Below are 20,559 nucleotides of genomic sequence, written 5' to 3' on the forward strand. Positions count from 1 at the left end.
GAAAAGGAATTTAGGGATAGGGTAAGAGAGCAACGGGAAGGAAATTTGTGAAAAGAGAAAAGACGGCTGAAAGGAAGAAAAGAGGAAGGAAGCAGACGCTCTACCCACTGAGCTGTGTGTGTGTGTGTGTGTGTGTGTGTGTGTCTCTCTCTCTCTCTCTCTCTCTCTCTCTCTCTCTCTCTCTCTCTCTCTCTCTCTCTCTCTCTCTCTCTCTCTCTCTCTCTCTCTCTCTCTCTCTCTCTCTCTCTCTCTTTCTCATTTAAACATGTTCAGTACATTAGTACATGGCAATATTATTTTTCTAAGCTAAAGTTCCCCCGACCGTTGCGGAGCTATTTAAAAGCTTCTGCCGAGGTTACAATTATATACATGTTTGTAAATTATTTGCAAGCGTTTACATTTACGCTTTTTACGGTGGGTGTAGGAGTAGCCACCTGTGGGACGCAACCTTCATCTGCTGAGTGGACAGTTGTGTCACGTCCACATCAGCAGTGAGGTTGTTCCACCACACTACCGCTGCGATGGAGAAGGCATGTTGGCGGGTGCTGGAGCGGGCCATTGGCACTTCCAGGAGGGAGGCGTTGCTCAGCATCGTTCTCGTGCTGCGCTCAGACCTCCTCCAGGTAGCCCTCAGGTCCGTCAGGTGGGGCACTAGGCCCACTTGTGCCTTGTGTAGCACCGTCAGGGCAGCGACGCGGCGACGGTGCTCCAGACTGTTCAGCTGGTTCGTGGCTGCTCTTGCCCGTCGCTCGTGTGGTTGTTGTTGTTGTTGTTGTCGATGTTGTCGCTGTTTCTCCCACTGGCTCGGTCGGTGGTGCTGGGTGCCGTTGATGAGGCGTTCAGCCCTCCTCTGCACCTTGTCTAGCATGTTGAGGTGGCAGCGGGCGCTGGCCATCCAGGTGAGCGGTGCATACACCATCACTGGACGGACTTGTGCCTTATAGAGGGTGTTCAGGCCTTCAACGTCAAGGAGGTTCTTAATGGATCGCAGGAGGTTCACCTTCTGGGAGGCGTTATGCGCCACCCTTTCAAGGTAACGGTCGAACCGCAGCTGGGAGTCCACCTCCACGCCCAGGATGTCGACGCTGGACTGCAGAGGGATGGTGTCGTTCCCGAATCTCAGTCTGCCGTGGAGCTGCCTTGCGTCCTCCAGCGAACGTGATATTACCATGGCCTGGGTTTTGTCAGGGGCAAACCTGACTTGCCACCTCTTTCCCCAGGCCATTATGTCTGCCAACTGTCTGTTGACGGACTCTATCACGTCCTGTGCTTTCTCCCTCTTGTATGTTCTGGAGAGGGTGCAGTCGTCGGCGTAGGTGCTTGCTGCCGGGATGGTTTGCAGGAGGTCGTTAAAGTACATGTTCCACAGAATAGGTCCAAGGACGGACCCCTGTGGAACGGAGGCCTCCACCGGGAAGCTGGTCGAGGTGCTTCCGTTGACTGCTACGCGGACACACACACACACACACACACACACACTCTCTCTCTCTCTCTCTCTCTCTCTCTCTCTCTCTCTCTCTCTCTCTCTCTCTCTCTCTCTCTCTCTCTCTCTCTCTCTCATCCTTCTTCCTTTCCTACCCTAACGATATATTGTTCCTCTTTCATTTTTCTCTCTCTTTGTACCTTTCATGTTCCTCCTCCTCCTCCTCCTCCTCCTTTTCCTTCTCCTCCTCCCCCTCCTCCTCTATCAATGCTGTTTCACTTCCTTCCCCTTCCTCCCTTCCTGTTTTTTCCTGTTCGCTTCGCTTCTCTTTCCTTCCCACGTCTGTCTATTTTCGTGTGTCTCCCTTCCTTCTTTCCTTCATTTATTCCTTCATTCATGTATTCATACCTTCAGTCACTCATTCATTCATGGTTTTCCTTCCTTTCTCCTCCCCTCCACCCATACAAGCGCAGCGATTCAGTACAGACACTGGTAGGATTTTTTTTTCTAACCGAGTCATCCGCCACTGGAAAAACCTTCCCTCCCCTCTCCAAGTTTACAGGTTTCCATTTTCCTTCTTAGCATTTATCGTCTGCCCCTTTCTTATTTCCTTGTATCCATCCAGTCTTCCTTTCTTTCTTATTTTTCACTTCTTTCATCCTTCCTTCCTTCCTTCCTTCTCTTCTATCTTCCTTTCTTTTTTCACTTCTCTCTTCCTTCCTCTCTTTTTTACTACTACTACTACTACTACTACTACTACTACTACTACTACTACTACTACTTCTACTACTACTACTACTACTACTACTTTCCTTTCCATATTCTTCCACTCTTCTTTCCTTCCAACATTTTCTCTCCTTCATTCTTTCCTCCTGCTTTTCTTCTTTACATTTTCTCTTCCTTTTATATTCCTCCTCTCTTCCTTTCACACTTCACTTTTTATCATCCTACTATTCCTGCTTTTACTTATATTCCTCGTTCTCCTCCTCCTTCTCCTCCTACTACTACTACTACTCCCCCTACTCCTTCTACTACTACTACCACTACTACTACTTCAACGCTATCACCTTTACTCTTCCCATTACCTGTGACATCACACTGCGAGACTCAATTCCCAGCTCACCTTTCATCCAATTCCCAGAGCGGGGCGGGCAGCAGAAAGACAGGTAAACTCCTTAAAGGTGTACCTAATTAGTGCTCACCTGAGGAACCGCTAATGGGAAGGTACTCAGGTGGTGGTGTGGAGAGGTGTGGGTGTGGGTGTGAGGGTGAGAGAGAAGAGGAGGATAAGGAGGAGAAGGAGGAGGAGAAGAAGAGGAAATATAGAAAGTAATTGAAGAATCAGAAGGAAGAGAAGAAAATGAAAAAGAGAGAAAGACTAAAGAAGAAGAAAGAATTCATAGAAGAAATGAAAGAAAAGAAATTAGAAGAGAAAGACGAAAAAGGAGAAGAAAAGGGAAAGGAAGTAATAGAAGCAACAGAAGGAAAAGAAAATTAAAAAGTAAAAAAAAAAGAAAAGGAAAATGTAAAAAAATAAGACACAAAAGTTAGAGAAGAAAAAGAGAATGAAAGGAAGAAGAGAAGAAGAAGAAAGAAGTAGAAGAAACGAGAAAGAAGACAATATAAGAAAATGACGAAAAAAAAAATAGAAGAGAAAGGAGAAAAGAAAAAGAGCAAAAAGGAAGAAACAGAAGAAAAAGAAAATGAAGGAGAAAAGAAGAAGAAAACAGAAGAGGAAGAAGAAGACAAAAATAGACAAAAGGAAAAGGGAAAAAGAAGATGAAAAATTATAGTAAATAAGAAAACATGATAAAAAGAAAATATCCGTAACTCAACCTGTCTTCCCGGCACCCAAGTCAGCGATCCTTCACCGTCTCTTTGTCTTCTTGTTCTTCCTTCCTTTGTCTTCTTCTTCATTTTCTTCATCCTCGTCCTTTTCTCTTCTCCTTTTCTCCGTTTTCATTTTTACTCATTTTTTCATTTTCTTCTATTTGCCTTTTCCTTTTCTTCTGGTTTTCTTCTTTTGCTTCTGCTTTTCTTTTTCTTTTTTCTCTTTTCATTTCTTCTTTTTCTTCTTTTTCTTCTATTTCTTCTTCTTCTTCTTTCACCTCCTCCCCCTACCCTTCCTGTTCTTATTCTCCTCTGGTCAGGTAAACACTTTAAAGAGAGAGAGAGAGAGAGAGAGAGAGAGAGAGAGAGAAGGGAATTATTATGAGTCTGGAAATAAAAGTCGTCGAATATTTTCATGCAAACACACACACACACACACACACACACACACACACACACACACACACACACACACACACACACACACACACACACACACACACACACACACACACACACACACACACACACACACACACACACACACACACACACACACACACACACACACACACACACACACACACACACACACACACACACACACACACACACACACACACACACACACACACACACACACGAGTGTGTATTGGCCACACATTACCTTACTCCTTACCTTAATACTTTATCTTATCTTTCTTTTCCTTATCCTTTTCCTTATACATTTGTTTTCCTTTATCTACTTAATCTGATACCAACTCAACTTCTATTACCTCACCTTTCATTTCCTTCCGTTCCTTTTTATTCCTTTCCTTTCCTTAACTTTCTTTTCCTTTTCGTCTCCTTCTTTACCCGATCTGATATCAAATCAACTTCAAATTCTTTCCTCTCCTTCCCATTTCTTGCTTTTCTTTTTTCTTCCTTTATTTTGCTTACCTTTCTTTTCCCTATCTTTTTTTTCTCTTTACCTTACCTTACTCTACCTAATCAGATATCAACTCAATTCACTTCACCTAATCGTACCTCACCTTTCCTTTACCTTACCTCACATTACCTTACCTGACACTACCTTACCTTACCTTACCTTGCCTCTCCTTTCGCTATTCTGCTGTACTTTCCTCACCTCAACTCACTTTTCCTTACCTTACCTTTCCTTTCCTTACCTTTCCTTACCTTGTCTCCTTTATTTTCATTACCTTACCTTACCTTACCTTACCTTCCTTTCACTCCCCTACTCTCTACACCTTCCTCACCTCACCTCACCTCGCCCCATATCCTTGCCTCGCACCTTTTTTTCACCTGCCCAGGTCAGGAGCACCATCGCCGGCCTCTTCATCTCGTCTTGGGCGGCTTTGCGGAAAAATAACACACAAAGGGCTCTTCTTGGCATACTTCGTGAACGCCTCGAGGTCTTAGTCTTAACGGTGGAGAGTCAGACAGAAGAGGGTCGTGGATTCTTCACTTTAGGTCCTGATTCTGAAGGTTTTTGGGGACTGGTGTGGGAATTTGAAGCTATAGAGAGGGAATTACGGACAGATTTAGGAAGAGATGAAAAGAAAAGGGGAATTGGTAAGGAAATAAAGAAGAAAATATAAGATGGGAAGGGAAGGGGGAGGGACAGAGTGGAAAGATGAGATAGAAGTGAAGAGAGAGAAAGTCATGGATAAATTTAGGAAGAGATGGAAGGAAAAAGGGGAATTAGGAAGGAGAAAAAGAAGGGAATGTAGTGTGAGAAAGGAGATGAGAGAAAAGAGAAGGATAAGGCGAAGAGATATAAAAGAGAGAGAAGGAGTTACCGATAGATTTAGGGAGAGTTGGAATGAAAAAGGAATTGGGAGGGAGAGAAGGAAGATAATAGAGGGCCAAAACACCTGCACCATGCGGCCGCGCTGCAAGTGGTGGGCGTCCAGCACGACCTCGTCTGCGTCGTACATGTCCTCCAGCCACGCCGGGAACACGGTGGCGGAGACGACCATCTCCACGCCGCCCCCCAGACTGATGGGGACGGCCTTCAGCTCTATGACGTCCAGCACCCGCGAGCCGATCCAGAGGTCGATCTCCTGCTTTTCGGTGGGCTCCGTGCCGGTGATCAGCCCCAGCCTCTTGGCCATGGTGTGGAAGAGGAAAGTGATCTGGGCCCCGGAGTCCAGCTGGACGAGGCACGCGTGGCCGCTCACCGAACCCAGCACACGGTTGTGGTCATCCACGTGAAGACACGGGTGGCTGCCGAGCCGCCTCTTCCTGGCGGGCACCGACGGCGGCTCCAGCACCAGCCGCAGCGTCTCCCCCTTGTCGGGGCTACGCGTCTGCTTGTTCGAAACACGATGCACTGGCGGGGGAGCCATCAAAGTGTTTGGTGTGTACGGCAAGGAGCCTAGAGTCCCTGTGCACATAATATGTGCCTCGCTCCAGGAGGTAGGCTGCGAAAAGGGACGTTGGTTTGGGGAGCGTGGAGCTAGGAATGCACGCAGCTGAGTGTGAGATAAATGCTGGCGATTTCCTATAAGAATACACCGAGTCTTGGAAGAATTGAACATGATATCTTTGTTAAGACAAAACCTCCTACATTGTATTAGAGTTTCTTCGGTGTCCTAAATGAGCTGATCAAGATTACGAATTGTTGCAGAATGTAAGAACTGCGTATCGTCAGCATACTGTGCCAGGAAACCATTAACATTTGAAGATAAATCATTGACATATATATTAAATAAGATTGGACCAAGAATCGAACCTTGCGGGACCCCATATTCAATACTTGTCTTTTTAGATGTATGATTATCCAGGCGAACTGACATGCTTCTGTTATTTAAACAATTATTAAACCAAAATTCATCAATATTTAATAAGGAACATTTATGTTGAAGGGTTTTATGGTTTACAGAATCAAACGCTTTTGAGAGGTCACATAAGGTTAGCATCGAAATGTTCTTGTTGTCCGTATTATCGCATATTTCATCAGTTATGGTGGTTAGAGCGGTTTCCGTTGATAGCTCGGGTCGAAAGCCATGCTGACTATTAGAAAGTAGATTGTTGGTTTCTAAGTATTTGGGCAGTTGCCTAGCAACAATTTTCTCGAGTATTTTAGACACAATGGGGAATATAGATACAGGTTTGTAGTTACTCACAACATCAGGATCACCATTTTTATACAGAGGGACAACCAGTGCATGCTTCCATGACTCAGGGAACACTCCGGTCACCAGGGACGTGTTGACGATACAGGTGAGAAAAGAGACTATGACCCAGAGCACATCCCGGAGAAGCCGTAACGCTATACCGTCTGGCCCAATAGAGTTGGCTGCATTAAGGCCTTTAACGATTAAGATAAGGGTGTTAGAGTCCACCGGCTCTGGTCTAAAAGCAGAATTCACTTTAATGGTATTTACATGAGGACGGTCGACAGTAACTTCTCCTTCATTTCTTAGTTCTTCCTGTTAACGTCTGAAAGTAGATTCTCCAACATTAGAAAAGAATGTGTTGAACTCTTCAACTTTATCATTTATGTTAACAAAATTGTGAATATTATGTTTATTATTCTGGTTAGGAATAATTTCCCCAATTACTTTCCAAGCTGCAGAGGTATTTCCTTTACAATCTTTTAAACGATCTTGGTAATGCTCTACCTTAGATCTATTAATAAGTGCTTTTACATATATTTTAGCAGTTTTATAACGTTCCCGCAACTCAGGGTTATTTGTGTCGACTTTTAACTCTCTCCCTAACCCATTACGGTCCTCCATTGCCTCACGAATATCGCCACCCATCCACGGTGCTGGTGTACCTTTCACAGCTTTAGTCACAACAGGGCCACATACTTCAAGACAATACATTAAAATCTCATTAAAAACACACACTTGTTTGTTAACGTCGTCAGGTAAAAATATTTCCTTCATATAAAGCACATTGTCTAGAAGCAACAAACAGAAAGTGTCTTTATCGTAGTGTTTCAGATCATGGAAGGTTTTTATCACCGGTATTTTTCGAGGTTTTCTTACATTTATAACAACAGACACCAGGTCATGGTCTGCAATGACTTGCGGGACCACGTCATGGTTTATTAGTTATAATAAGATCCAATAGAGTAGCTGATTGTGGAGTTGTTCTTGTGGGCTTATCAACAATTTGAATCAACTTGTAATCTCTTATTATCTTGCTAATGTTATTTCCCTTTATCAGCATATCATCATTAAAATCACCCAAGATAAAAACACTTTTGCCACGCACACACACCGCCTTAAAAACTTCTTGTATGTATTCAAAGGATGAGGCTAAGGCTTTGGGGCGTCGATACACACATCCCATGGTAATGGCAGGCAGCTTCCTGCACTGAATCTGAACCCACACGTCCTCCACGCCTGCCTGTCCCGGCACACCTAGTATAATGAGGGAAGGATTTAAAGTACTGTTTACATACAAGCAGACACCACCTCCTCGTCCATTGTCACATCTGAATATCTTATATCCATGAATGTTAACATAACCATCTGGAGTGTTTGCATGCAGCCATGTCTCACTCACACATAATACATCGATACTTCTATCAATTAACAATAACTTTACTTCATCTAAACTTGATATCAACGATTGTGCGTTAATATGTTCTACAATTAGCGAATCCTTTGAGTTCACATCGGCAGGTTCGTCATCGCCATGATTTCAACAATAGTAACTACAAAGTTTACTTCTATGTCCCAGAGAATGGCGTTGCTGGCAATGGAGTTTATGGTCGAATCTACAATTTTCTTGTATGTGAGTAAATTCCCCACAGTTATGGCAGCCTATCTTTTTCTTGTATGTGTTGTTATTTTCTGATACATCATAAAATCTATTAAAAGAGTTACCTACATGTCTTGCATAGTTATACTGTGCGTTGTTTGGAGCTGTGTGCCTCTCACGAGAATTAAAAATAAACCGTTGAGCAGGATGCGAAAGACGTGGCCTTGTTACATTCGATCTGTGTTGAGCCACCCCATGAAGGTGCTCCAAGGCCTTGATGAGGCACCACTGCTGGAGTCGAGACGATACCGGCGTATGTTTCAGGGGAAGGATGGGCAGCAGGAGGGGGAGGGAACTGGGAATAAAACGGGGACTTAGGAGTGGGAACAGTCGGTGCAGGTTGGGGGTGATGCGTATGCTGCCCGCCTTCAGGGGTGAACGGTGATCCTTCCTGAGAGGTAGTGAGCGTTGGGTATCGGTGATGTGTATTGACTTGGAAGGACTGAGGGGAGACACTAACGTTTCTCTGATCAATTGACAATGGTGCCTTATGGTGGGAGCTGGTGTACTGGTGTGCTTGAGACTGCTGTTTGTCGGTTTTTGGGTGGACAGGTAATTTTTTGTCTTGCTTAGTATGAACAACAAACGAGGGAATGCGCTTGGTCTCACTCCACTCAGAGCAAAGCAAGAATTCAGGACACTGTTTATCAATGGTATCCAGCAGTCTTATCACATTAAGTCTGTTATAAATGTGGGTTGTATTGTCACTAGAAATAGTAAAACACATTTCATCTACATCACCAGTACTAAGTATAAACATAGGGGATGTATTTACAATAGTTGCACCATTTGCTTCTGCCCATCTAACTCATTGTACTGCATTGTTTTATCATTGATTTCCTGTAACACCTGAGCTGGCTCAATATCACATACATAAATTTTCATGTTGGTACATTTGTATTTGAGGTCACTTATGAAAACCCCTAAATTATCAAGTATTGCTTCAGGATCCACATTATCACAAATATCATATAGACCGCAGTACAACACACAAACAGAAGGGACTCAAGAAGGCTTGTGTGTGAGCCAATTCCTCAGTTTGTTAACATTACCTGTACTAATAGTCCTGACAGTACAACACACAAACAGAAGGGACTCAAGAAGGCTTGTGTGTGAGCCAATTCCTTAGTGTGTCAACATTACCTGTACTAATAGTCCTGACAGTACAACACACAAACACTCGAGAAGGCTTGTGTGTGAGCCAATTCCTTAGTGTGTCAACATTACCTGTACTAATAGTCCTGACAGTACAACACACAAACACTCGAGAAGGCTTGTGTGTGAGCCAATTCCTTAGTGTGTCAACATTACCTGCACTAATAGTCCTGACAGTACAACACACAAACACTCGTGAAGGCTTGTGTGTGAGCCAATTCCTTATTGTGTCAACATTACCTGTACTAATAGTCCTGACAGTACAGTTTTTTGCTAAATCAGACGGTAACACCTGTTGTACATTGGTATCTCCTAACAGTACACAATTAGTGATGGATGGAGAAACATTTCTTATTTTCTCATCTTTGTTTTTTAGCTCTAATTCATCCACTCGTTTTTGCAACATCTCAATGGTACTGTAGGCAGTTTTTACTTCTGTTGTTAGCAATTCCATTTCTAAGTCTTTTGTTTCCAGCTTTGACATTATAATTTCTATACACTTTCTCATTTTTTCAATTTCACGATGTGTTTCTTCTTCTGTTACCGAGACGTGAGGGGTTGTAGGGCCAGAGGTCCTGGGTGGGGGGACGTCGAGCCGAGGGTCATCTTGAGTGGAAGAAGCTGGCAGCGTCACGTCTGGCGACGTGGGTGTCTGTCCCTGAGTGAGATCCGGCACCAGTCCACCTGGTGTGGAAGGGGTTAGTCATATGTCATCATACGATGCAGGTACATGAGTAACATCCACTTCAGGTTGATGTTGAGTATCATCATGGTTGGCTGATGATTGACTGATGGTAAGATTGGCAGGTGGCAGGGAGGCAGTGTTGTTCTGAAGTGATGCGTAAGTGGTGTCTATCTGAGACGGAAGCTGAGAGATGTCATGACTGCGTGGTAGCTGATCTGCACTATTCAGGGAAGGCAGGTGGGCATCATTTAAGCCCATCTGTGGGTGATTAGAGGAATCATTGTGTGGTGACTGACTGCAGGCGGTAAAAGCAGTCTGGAGCTGAGTTGTTTTGGGGTGTGGTGTGGGCGTGGCAGCGCAGGGGCTGGGTGGTTGCTGGACGGGTACAGGTGAAGGTTGTATGGGCATGGCATCGCAGGGGCTGGGTGGTTGCTGGACGGGTACAGGTGAAGGTTGTATGGGCATGGCATCGCAGGGGCTGGGTGGTTGCTGGACGGCTACAGGTGAAGGTGGTATGGGCATGGCATCGCGGGGCCTGGGTGGTTGCTGGACGGCTACAGGTGAAGGTGGTATGGGCATGGCATCGCGGGGCCTGGGTGGTTGCTGGACGGCTACAGGTGAAGGTCGTGTGGACATGGCATCTGGGTGGTTGCTGGACGGCTACAGGTGAAGGTCGTATGGACATGGCATCTGGGTGGTTGCTGGTCGTCTACAGGTGAAGGTCGTATGAACATGGCATCTGGGTGGTTGCCGGTCGGCTACAGGTGAAGGTGGTATGGGCATGGCATCGCGGGGGGCTGGGTGGTTGCTGGACGGTTACAGGTGAAGGTCGTATGGACATGGCATCTGGGTGGTTGCTGGTGGTTGACAGGTGAAAGTCGTATGGACATGGCATCGCGGGGCCTGGGTGGTTGCTGGTCGGGTACAGGTGAAGGTCGTATGGGCATGGCATCGGGGGGCTGGGTGGTTGCTGGTCGGCTACAGGTGAAGGTCGTATGGGCATGGCATCGGGGGGCTGGGTGGTTGCTGGTCGGCTACAGGTGAAGGTCGTATGGGCATGGCATCGGGGGGCTGGGTGGTTGCTGGTCGGCTACAGGTGAAGGTCGTATGGGCATGGCATCGCAGGGGCTGTTTTTTTTTTTTGTTTTTTTTTTACGTTGTTGCCTATTGCACCGGTAGGCATCTTCCCGGTGGGGCTTGATGGTCGGCCCAAGGCTTCTTCCAGGTGGGGCCTGATGGTCGGCCCAGCCCGTTCTGGCGCAGGCGAGTGTTTATAGTGGCGCCATCTTGCGTTGGCTCATGCTGCCCCCCGGAACTCGTTCTTGATTCGCTTGGACGGCTTCCTCTAGAGTCCGGGTTGACGGGTGGTCTTCAGGACAGCATGTGGGTAGTTTTAAGCCACTCGGCGGTGACTGAAAAATCCGAGTGGTAGCGTGAGGATTCGAACCCGCGTCGTCCATCACGCGGCGAATGTGGGTCCAGTACGCTACCAGTTCGGCCACCGCCTACCCTATTACGACGGGTGGTTACTAGACGGCTACAGATGAAGGTCGTATGGGCATGGCATCGCAGGGGCTGGGTGGTTGCTGGACGGCTACAGGTGAAAGTCGTATGGCCATGGCATCGCAGGGGCTGGGTGGTTGCTGGACGGCTATAGGTGAAGGTAGTATGGGCATGGCATCAGGGTGGTTGCTGGTCGGTGACAGATGAAGGTGGTACAGTGTGTACGACATTTGGGGCAGGTGTTGATTCAGACTCCTCAAGAATCATATCAGTTAGCTGATCTTTTCTCACCCATACTTTGGATACTCCCATCTCTCTGCATTGGTTTTGTAAGTCTGATTGACGAATCCTTACAAGGCTTTCTCTGGTTAATCTGTGAGGTGTGCATTCTCTGTTTAGAGGCTCGTCACTCGTTGTCGTTACTGTTATGGCAACGGCTTGGGTGGCTACTGCGCATGCGCAGAGAGAGAGAGAGAGAGAGAGAGAGAGAGAGAGAGAGAGAGAGAGAGAGTTAAGTGTCCTATAAATCGCATATTTCAGACTCTGGTTGAGACTCCACAAAATATAAAGTGTTGAGGAGGGAGGAGGAGGAGGAGGAGGAAGAAGGAGGGATGAAGGGAGGGGAAAGGGAGGAAGGAAGAAATGAAGGAAGAAAGAAAGGAAGGAAATATACTGGGAAGTAAGGAATAAAAGAAAGCAGATAACAAGAAAAGGAAGGAAAGAAGGAAAGGTTAGAAGGAAGGACAGAAGAAAATGAAAAATGTTGGGACAAAAAAGGGAGAAATTCAGGAAGAAAGAAAGGGAGCATGGAAGAGAAGAAAGGAGAGTGAGGAAGAAACTAAAATAAAGAGGGGAGGAAGGGAGGGAGGGAGGGAGGTATGATGAAAGAGAAGGAGGAACACAAAGGAAGAACAAACAGCAGCAGACCTGCTGGTCCTTACGAGGCTGTTTGTGACAAGCTACACTATCTAATCAAAGGTGGAAGATGAAGGACAGCAAAGGCGAAGGCTCCTCCCCACCCCTCCATCCCTCCAGCCAAAGCTAGCAGGAAAAGAAAAAGAACCATGCAGCATGGAAAAACTGCATGGAAATTATGTAGGAAAGAGGAAATAACTACCATTACTGCTACCACTAACCGGGCGATAAAAACGGAGAAGGACACCAGTATTCGAAAGAACTTAACGTTATTATGACAATGAGTAATATCTTAGTTGCTGGTTGGATTCAAAATACTTTTCTAATGTATTCTTGAAGGCCGTAACTGTTGTACTATCAGCGACATCACAGGGTATAGAGTTCCAAACATTAACAACACGATTGAAGAAGAAGTGTTTAGCTTCGTGCGACGATAATCTTTTACCACTTATCTTCAAATTGTGATTTCTTCTTGTTATATTTGATCGATTAATAATTGTAAAGTAATCTTCCGCATTAATATCACTGACTCCTTTAAACATTTTAAACACTTATATTACATCGCCTCGCATTCTTCGTTTTGATAGGCTGAATAAACTTACTTCTTTAAGCCTTTGTTCATATGATAAATTTCTCAATCCTAGAATCATCTTTGTTACTCTTCGTTGAACCCGTTCCAACTTTTCTATGTCTTTTTCTGTAATAGGGAGACCAAAACTGTACATAGTACTCTAGACGGGGTCGAACCAACGAATTATACAGTTTTAATATTACTTTTTCCGATTTATTATTAAAGACTCGTCCGATGAGGCCAACCAATTTGTTTGCAGTTTTAACTACCTCTGAACAATGCTGACCGGGCTTTAAATCGCTTGATATAGTGATTCCAAGATCATTTTCTTTACTTACTGCAGAAAGTTGTTGGCCATTCATTACGTACGGAACGCGATTGTTATTTTTTCCGATGTGCAACACTTTACATTTATCAACGTTAAATTTCATTTGCCATTGATTGGCCCAACGTGCAAGTCGATCTAGATCTGATTGTAAAGCTTCTTCGTCGTGTGTCGCAGTTACTTTACTTGCAATTTTTGTGTCATCAGCAAATTTTGATACTTTTCAAGGGAACCCATCATCGATATCATTAACATAAACTAAGAAGAGCATGGGGCCAAGCACTGATCCTTGAGGTACGCCGCTTCTGACATCGAGCCAGTTAGAAGGAGGAGGAAGGAGGAAGAGGAGAAAAGAGAGTAAGTATGAAGACAGGGTGAGAAAAGAAGAGGAAGAGGAGAAAAGGAGGAAAGGGAAGAGCAAGAACAGGAGGAAAAGGAGCAAGAAGTAAGAGAAAGAAAAGGGAGAAAGTTGAAATAAAAGAGGAAATGGAATATATAACTGGGAAAGAAGAAAAGGAAAAAGAAGAAAAAGAAAGGGGGAAGGAGGAGAACAAGGAGAAAAGATAATGATGTTGAAATAGAAAAAGGATTAAAACGAAGAAAAAAAGAAAACAAAGCGAGGACGAGGAGGAAGAAGAGGAGGATAACTATATATTGAGAGAGAGAGAGAGAGAGATGAACAGGTAATCAGAGACAGTCACGTAATGGTCGTGTATCACCGCTGCCAGGCACAGGAGGAAAGCCTAGTCTCTCTCTCTCTCTCTCTCTCTCTCTCTCTCTCTCTCTCTCTCTCTCTCTCTCTCAAGATAATAGATCCAAGAGTTAATAAAAAGAAAATGAATAAAAGTTAACAAGTTCGACTCAACGCGGGTTCGAACGCGACGACTCGAATCAGGAGCGAAGCACTGGCCGTGTGTGTGTGTGTGTGTGTGTGTGTGTGTGTGTGTGTGTGTGTGCTGGCCAGTATATTCTTGATCGTGAGAGGAGGAGGACAGAGAAGGGAGGACGGAAGGAAGGAGAGGGAGCAAACACGGACGTGAAGGGATAGTGAGGACTGAGGAGCGAGAGGAAGAGGAAGGAAGAGAAAGAGGTAAGAAGGGAGAACAATGGAGGAGAAGATAGGAAGGTAGAATGAGGGAGAAGGTAACAGGAAGAAGGAAAAGGTGAGTGAGGAGGAGGAGGAGGAGGAGGAGAGGGAGGAGGAGGAGGTGGAGGAGGAGAGGGAGGAGGAGGAGGTGGAGACAGTGAGGAACGGGGGAAGTGGAGGTGAACACAGGTGACGCAAGGGGGGAAGTGGAGAAGGAGGAGGGAAGGGAGAAAGAACGAATGAAATGTAATGAGTGGCAAGAAGTGAAGGGAGGAAGGAGAGAAGGAAGGAAGGAAATGTTAGGACGAGGCGAAGAAACGAAAGAGAAGGAAAAAATGAAGAAGGCATGACTAATAAAGGGGAGGAGGAGGAGGAGGGCCGGGGGAAAAAAGGAGAAACATAGAAAGGAAAAGAGGACAGAAAGGAGGAAGGAAGAGTGGAAGAAGGAATAATATAGAATAGTGAGGAGGAGGAGGAGGAGGAGGAGGATAACACAGGAAACAGGTGTGTTCTCCTCCACCACCCCACCCCCAATTATCAAAGGTACAGTTCATGTAAGCTGTTAAAAGGGCGCATCACCTAGCGAGTGTGTGTGTGTGTGTGTGTGTGTGTGTGTGTGTGTGTGTGTGTGTGTGTGTGTGTGTGTACCGTTTATAGGCTTTACAAATCGTTTTATATACTTCAAGTCTGTAAATCGAACTCTGTGTTGCTCTTTTCATTTTCACCCATTTTACTTCGTTATGACATTACGCTAAGTATTTTGAATTTCTTGAGTTTTATCACGAAGTAGTCTTGTTTTCAACCGATCCTATCTTCATGTTTCCACCTATGTCTGTCTGGGTATATATTTATCTATGTCTACTTTTCGTGTGGTGTTTCATATTCGTGTTCACACAGAAAAACAGCTGTCGGGTGAATATGGAGGTAGGGGGGATAGTGGTGGTGGTGGTTTGGTGTGTGGATGGGATTACTGTGTATCTATCCATCAATCTACCTTTATAAGTGTGTGTGTGTGTGTGTGTGTGTGTGTGTGTGTGTGTGTGTATGTATGTATGTATGTGTGTATGTATGTGTGTGTGTATGTGTGTGTGTGTGTGTGTGTGTGTGTGTGTGTGTGTGTGTGTGTGTGGATCCTGTGGGCGGAGATAGGAAACAGACTACCTGAGCACGTAACAACCACTTGTTAGCGACCCTTGACTTTGCTGGTGTTGATTCATGTCGCGTTGTTAGCGAGGCTGCGGCAGATTTAGTTAAAAAGATGAGGAGGAGGAGCGAGAGAGGGAAGTGGAGGTGAACACAGGAGATGCAAGGAAGGAGGTGAAAGAGGAGAAAAAGGAGAAGAAGAATGAAGGGGTGAATAAATTGTACGGAGTGGCCAGAAGTGAAGAAAGGAAGGAAGGAAGGAAGGAAATAAAGGAGCAAAAAGGAGGAGGGAGGTTGTTGGCGAGGGCTGCGGAAGAACTACGTAATAAGACGGCAGGTGGCAGCACTGGTCTCAGCTCTCCCTCCGTCTCGAGTGAAAGGCAGACAGTTATAATGAAGGGACAGCCAGGGAGGACGACAGACGGCCACCAGTACAGACACACACGCTGAGGCTGGCATGTTTAGACGCTTCCGCCGCACACATCATCCACTTCCAAAGGCCGTAAACAAGACTGATTGTGTTCTAAGAAGTGTTTTTAGGTTCATGGTACAGAAGAAGGATCAAACTACCACCAGCGTCATAAAACTACCCTTGGAAATGCCCATAACTAATACAAAATCCTTGTTAAATGTGTGAGCTTGGGCGCTGTTTAAAAATATCGCCCTGAGCGTTGGCGAGTGAAAAAAAAGATAAGTCTGGATGAAAGATTAAGCAGCAGAAAGAGAAAGGGTGAGAGGAAAGACTGTTCCCTCATTATTATATTTATTTATTTACATTTTTCATCCCCGTCCTGTCTGCTCGCGCGTGAGGGTTGTAAAGACGACGACGACGATTACTTAACTATTTCCAAGGTCGTTTCACCACCAACGGACGGACGCAGTAACGAGAAAATAAAGTTCCTCATAGCAACGGTTATTATTTTCAGCCGCCGCCGCCATGAAACATCCATTCACTAGTTTCTCGTCACGGCGGGTTTGGTTATTCAGGGAAATATTATCATCACTTTTCAAGGCGCACCACAACTCGTGCCCGGAACACTTGAGACAGCCACGAGTGGCCAGTCTGATACTTTATTATTAGCTCTCAAAACGACACCGTGGATGAGACTTTATGACAGCCACAAGCAGCCAGTCTGACACATTAGTATTAACTGCAAAACAAACAGCGACAAACACGACAACACGACAACGTGGTGGTGGTGATTAAACTTTTTATAATCGTCATGCAGTTTCACTTTAAAAGCATCGCCACTTGTTTTAAGAAATGTTGTCCCCTGAAGCAATTCCTAACGGCTTTCTTAAAAGGAAAGCATTGTTATTTTAGAAGAACAGTGGAAACTTACTACCTCAGCATTAAAGAATGTTGGAATCCCGTAAACCTTATGTTTATTGAAGATTGTGAAATGTTCATTTTGAATGTTCTAATATTTACTGATGTTTATTCAAGTAGGTGTGAAATTATGTTTTCAGTGAGTCTTGTTAATACTGAAGTTTGTGCTTTTTATTAATGAGTCTTGTGTTTTCAGAAGACTGGGTGTTCGTTTATTTTTATGATGTATTTTGTGTTTACTGAAGATAAGGAGCGAAATGTTCTCGTGTTTCCATAATGTCTTGCATTTACTGGTGATTAGGTGTTACACGTCCTCAGTTTCCATAGTGAGTATTGTACCTCTTTCAGTGCACACCGAGTGTAGACGAGTCCCTCTTCCCTTCCCTTCCCTGCTGCGGCTTCACCGACCCGAGGCGCGAGGCAGCGAGCCAGCGAGCACCGGGCCTCCGCCTCCCTGAGGCCCGCCCTCCACCTGGACACGACGTGACAGGTGAGTGAAGCTTGTCAGAACTTTTTTTACGCCTAAGAATATCACTCCTGTTAGTCTGTCTTCTGGCCACACCACGCCAGACAGTGCCGAGTCAACAGTTTCATCCTCTCCCTGCCATGCCCTTGAACAGCCTGGCCACACACTGTACCCTTGGGTGTTGTGGCAGAGGTCCATAAATCTCACTGCGAGGGACGCCTTGCTGGAATTTGAAGTCCCTTGTGCCCACACAACGCACTGCAGCACTGCTTGGTCGTTGCAAAACACTCGTTCATGATATTAACTTCTTATAATATGGTCTGGGGGATATGTCGAGGGATTTAGTTTTGTTTATTGCATTTTGGCAGCAAGGAACAGGAGTAAGGTTAGGCTAGATTTAATAAGTTGTGCTTGGGTTAAATTATAATGGAAAACTTGTAATTGAGGAGGGGACTTGTTGGTGTTACAAAACTGTCTTTGTGGGACTGGATGCGTTATGTGGCGTGACAAGGACAGGAGAGGAAAAAATGAACCAAAAAGCGTTACACACTTTTAATAAAACCTTCCTACAACTTGGGTTTTCTAGAATGTCGTATCAAGACTCCTCATACTGATTTTGCACTTATCTTTTAGGAAAACTCGCCCTGTGTTTTAGGGTCATAGATTTTTCCAAACGATAACTGAAAACATCATCTCATTTCCTCCTCTCGTGTCCCTCACATTCTGCACTCACTCGTCCGCAGCCTGACTCAGCAAGCGAGACTGTTATGTCCAAGTGAGTCTCTATTTCAAAGTTTTGTACACTTTTGGGGAGATGAAAGATTTTGAAACACACTAAATGGAGAATACGACCAAACTTTGAGAACTTAATATAAAGTAATGATAATAATACGATAATATTGATATACTAAGTTGAGGATGACAGTGCTGAGGCCAAAGTGAGGATGAGAATGTTTAAGACGGGAATAAGAAAGGTGATCCCGGTGAGCAGGGAAAGAAAATAATTCCTGTGCAGAGTATAAAAGTTTATTTGTTTGCTAATACAAACAAACACACAATCACGTTCCAACAATGAATTACCGGCAGCTTAACAATGCAGCAACAGTCTTCATTATGTCTGCCTTATATCTTCCTTATATCTCCGTTATCTTACCGCCCATACATACATCTGGTGCCTGCTCTTACCTGTGTCCATGTGTCCGTCTATCTATCTGGTGCCTGTTCTTCCCTGTGTCCATGTGTCCATCTATCTGGTGCCTGCTCTTCCCTATGTCCGTGTGTCCATGTGTCCGTCTATCTGGTGCCTGCTCCTTCCTGTGTCCGTGTGTCCATGTGTCCGTCTATCTGATGCCTGCTCCTTCCTTTGTCCGTGTGTCCATGTGTCCGTCTATCTGGTGCCTGCTCCTTACTGTGTCCGTGTGTCCATGTGTCCGTCTATCTGGTGCCTGCTCCTCCCTGTGTCCGTGTGTCCATGTGTCCGTCTATCTGGTGCCTGCTCCTCCCTGTGTCCGTGTGTCCATGTGTCCGTCTATCTGGTGCCTGCTCCTCCCTGTGTCCGTGTGTCCATGTGTCCGTCTATCTGGTGCCTGCTCCTCCCTGTGTCCGTGTGTCCATGTGTCCGTCTATCTGGTGCCTGCTCCTCCCTGTGTCCGTGTGTCCATGTGTCCGTCTATCTGGTGCCTGCTCCTTCCTTTGTCCGTGTGTCCATGTGTCCGTCTATCTGGTGCCTGCTCCTCCCTGTGTCCGTGTGTCCGTGTGTCCGTCTATCTGGTGCCTGCTCCTCCCTGTGTCCGTGTGTCCGTGTGTCCGTCTATCTGGTGCCTGCTCTTCCCTGTGTCCGTGTGTGCATGTGTCCGTCTATCTGGTGCCTGCTCCCCCCGTGTGTCCATGTGTCCGTCTATCTGGTGCCTGCTCCTCCCTGTGTCCGTGTGTCCATGTGTCCGTCTATCTGGTGCCTGCTCCTCCCTGTGTCCGTGTGTCCGTCTATCTGGTGCCTGCTCCTTCCTTTGTCCGTGTGTCCATGTGTCCGTCTATCTGGTGCCTGCTCTTCCCTGTGTCCGTGTGTTCGTCTATCTGGTGCCTGCTCCTCCCTGTGTCCGTGTGTCCATGTGTCCGTCTATCTGGTGCCTGCTCCTCCCTGTGTCCGTGTGTCCATGTGTCCGTCTATCTGGTGCCTGCTCCTCCCTGTGTCCGTGTGTCCGTCTATCTGGTGCCTGCTCCTTCCTTTGTCCGTGTGTCCATGTGTCCGTCTATCTGGTGCCTGCTCCTCCCTGTGTCCGTGTGTCCATGTGTCCGTCTATCTGGTGCCTGCTCCTCCCTGTGTCCGTGTGTCCATGTGTCCGTCTATCTGGTGCCTGCTCCTCCCTGTGTCCGTGTGTCCATGTGTCCGTCTATCTGGTGCCTGCTCCTCCCTGTGTCCGAGTGTCCATGTGTCCGTCTATCTGGTGCCTGTTCTTCCGTGTGTCCGTGTGTCCATGTGTCCGGGCCTCCCATTGGTGTTGTCTTGAGGTGTCACTTCCACTCACGTCCTTGTACCTTTTTTTCACTTTTTTAGAGATTTTTCACCTTTTTTTCAACATTCTTTTTTTCAACATTTCTCTTCAACATTTTTCTCTTTTTCCAACACGTCAACATTTCTTCTCTTCCTTCACCCTTCCATCACTTGTATCTTTAACATTCTAATCACCAGTTTTTATTTTCATTTTTATCACCTTTCTCGTTGTCCTGTTTCCCTTTGATCGTGTTTTCTTTCCATTTTCATAATTTTCATACTTCTTTCCTTTTTATTGTCATTGTTTTACCACACTTCTCTTTTCCTTATCAACATTGAGGTGATGGAGTGAGGAGGGAGGGGTGAAGGGGTGACTGAGTCCGGGGGAGGGGTGAAGGGGTGACGGAGTGGGGGGGAGGGGTGAAGGGGTGATGGAGTGAGGGGAGAAGGGGTGATGGAGTGAGGAGGGAGGGGTGAAACGGTGACTGAGTGAGGGGGAGGGGTGAAGGGGTGACGGAGTCAGGGGAGGGGTGAAGGGGTGACAGGTGAAGGGAGGGTGAAGGGGTGAGGAGGGAGGGGTGTAGGGGTGACAGAGTAAGGGGGAGGGGTGAAGGGGTGATGGAGTGAGGAGGGAGGGGTGAAGGGGTGACGGAGTGAGGGGGGGGGGTGAAGTGGTGACGGAGTGAGGAGGGAGGGGTGAAGGGGTGACGGAGTGAGGAGGGAGGGGTGAAGGGGTGACGGAGTGAGGAGGGAGGGGTGAAGGGGTGACGGAGTGAGGAGGGAGGGGTGACGGAGTGACGGAGTGAGGGGGAGGGGTGAAGGGGTGACGGAGTGAGGAGGGAGGGGTGAAGTGGTG

The sequence above is a fragment of the Eriocheir sinensis genome, chromosome 19 (genome assembly GCF_024679095.1).
Source record: "Eriocheir sinensis breed Jianghai 21 chromosome 19, ASM2467909v1, whole genome shotgun sequence".
Lineage (NCBI taxonomy): Eukaryota > Metazoa > Arthropoda > Malacostraca > Decapoda > Varunidae > Eriocheir > Eriocheir sinensis.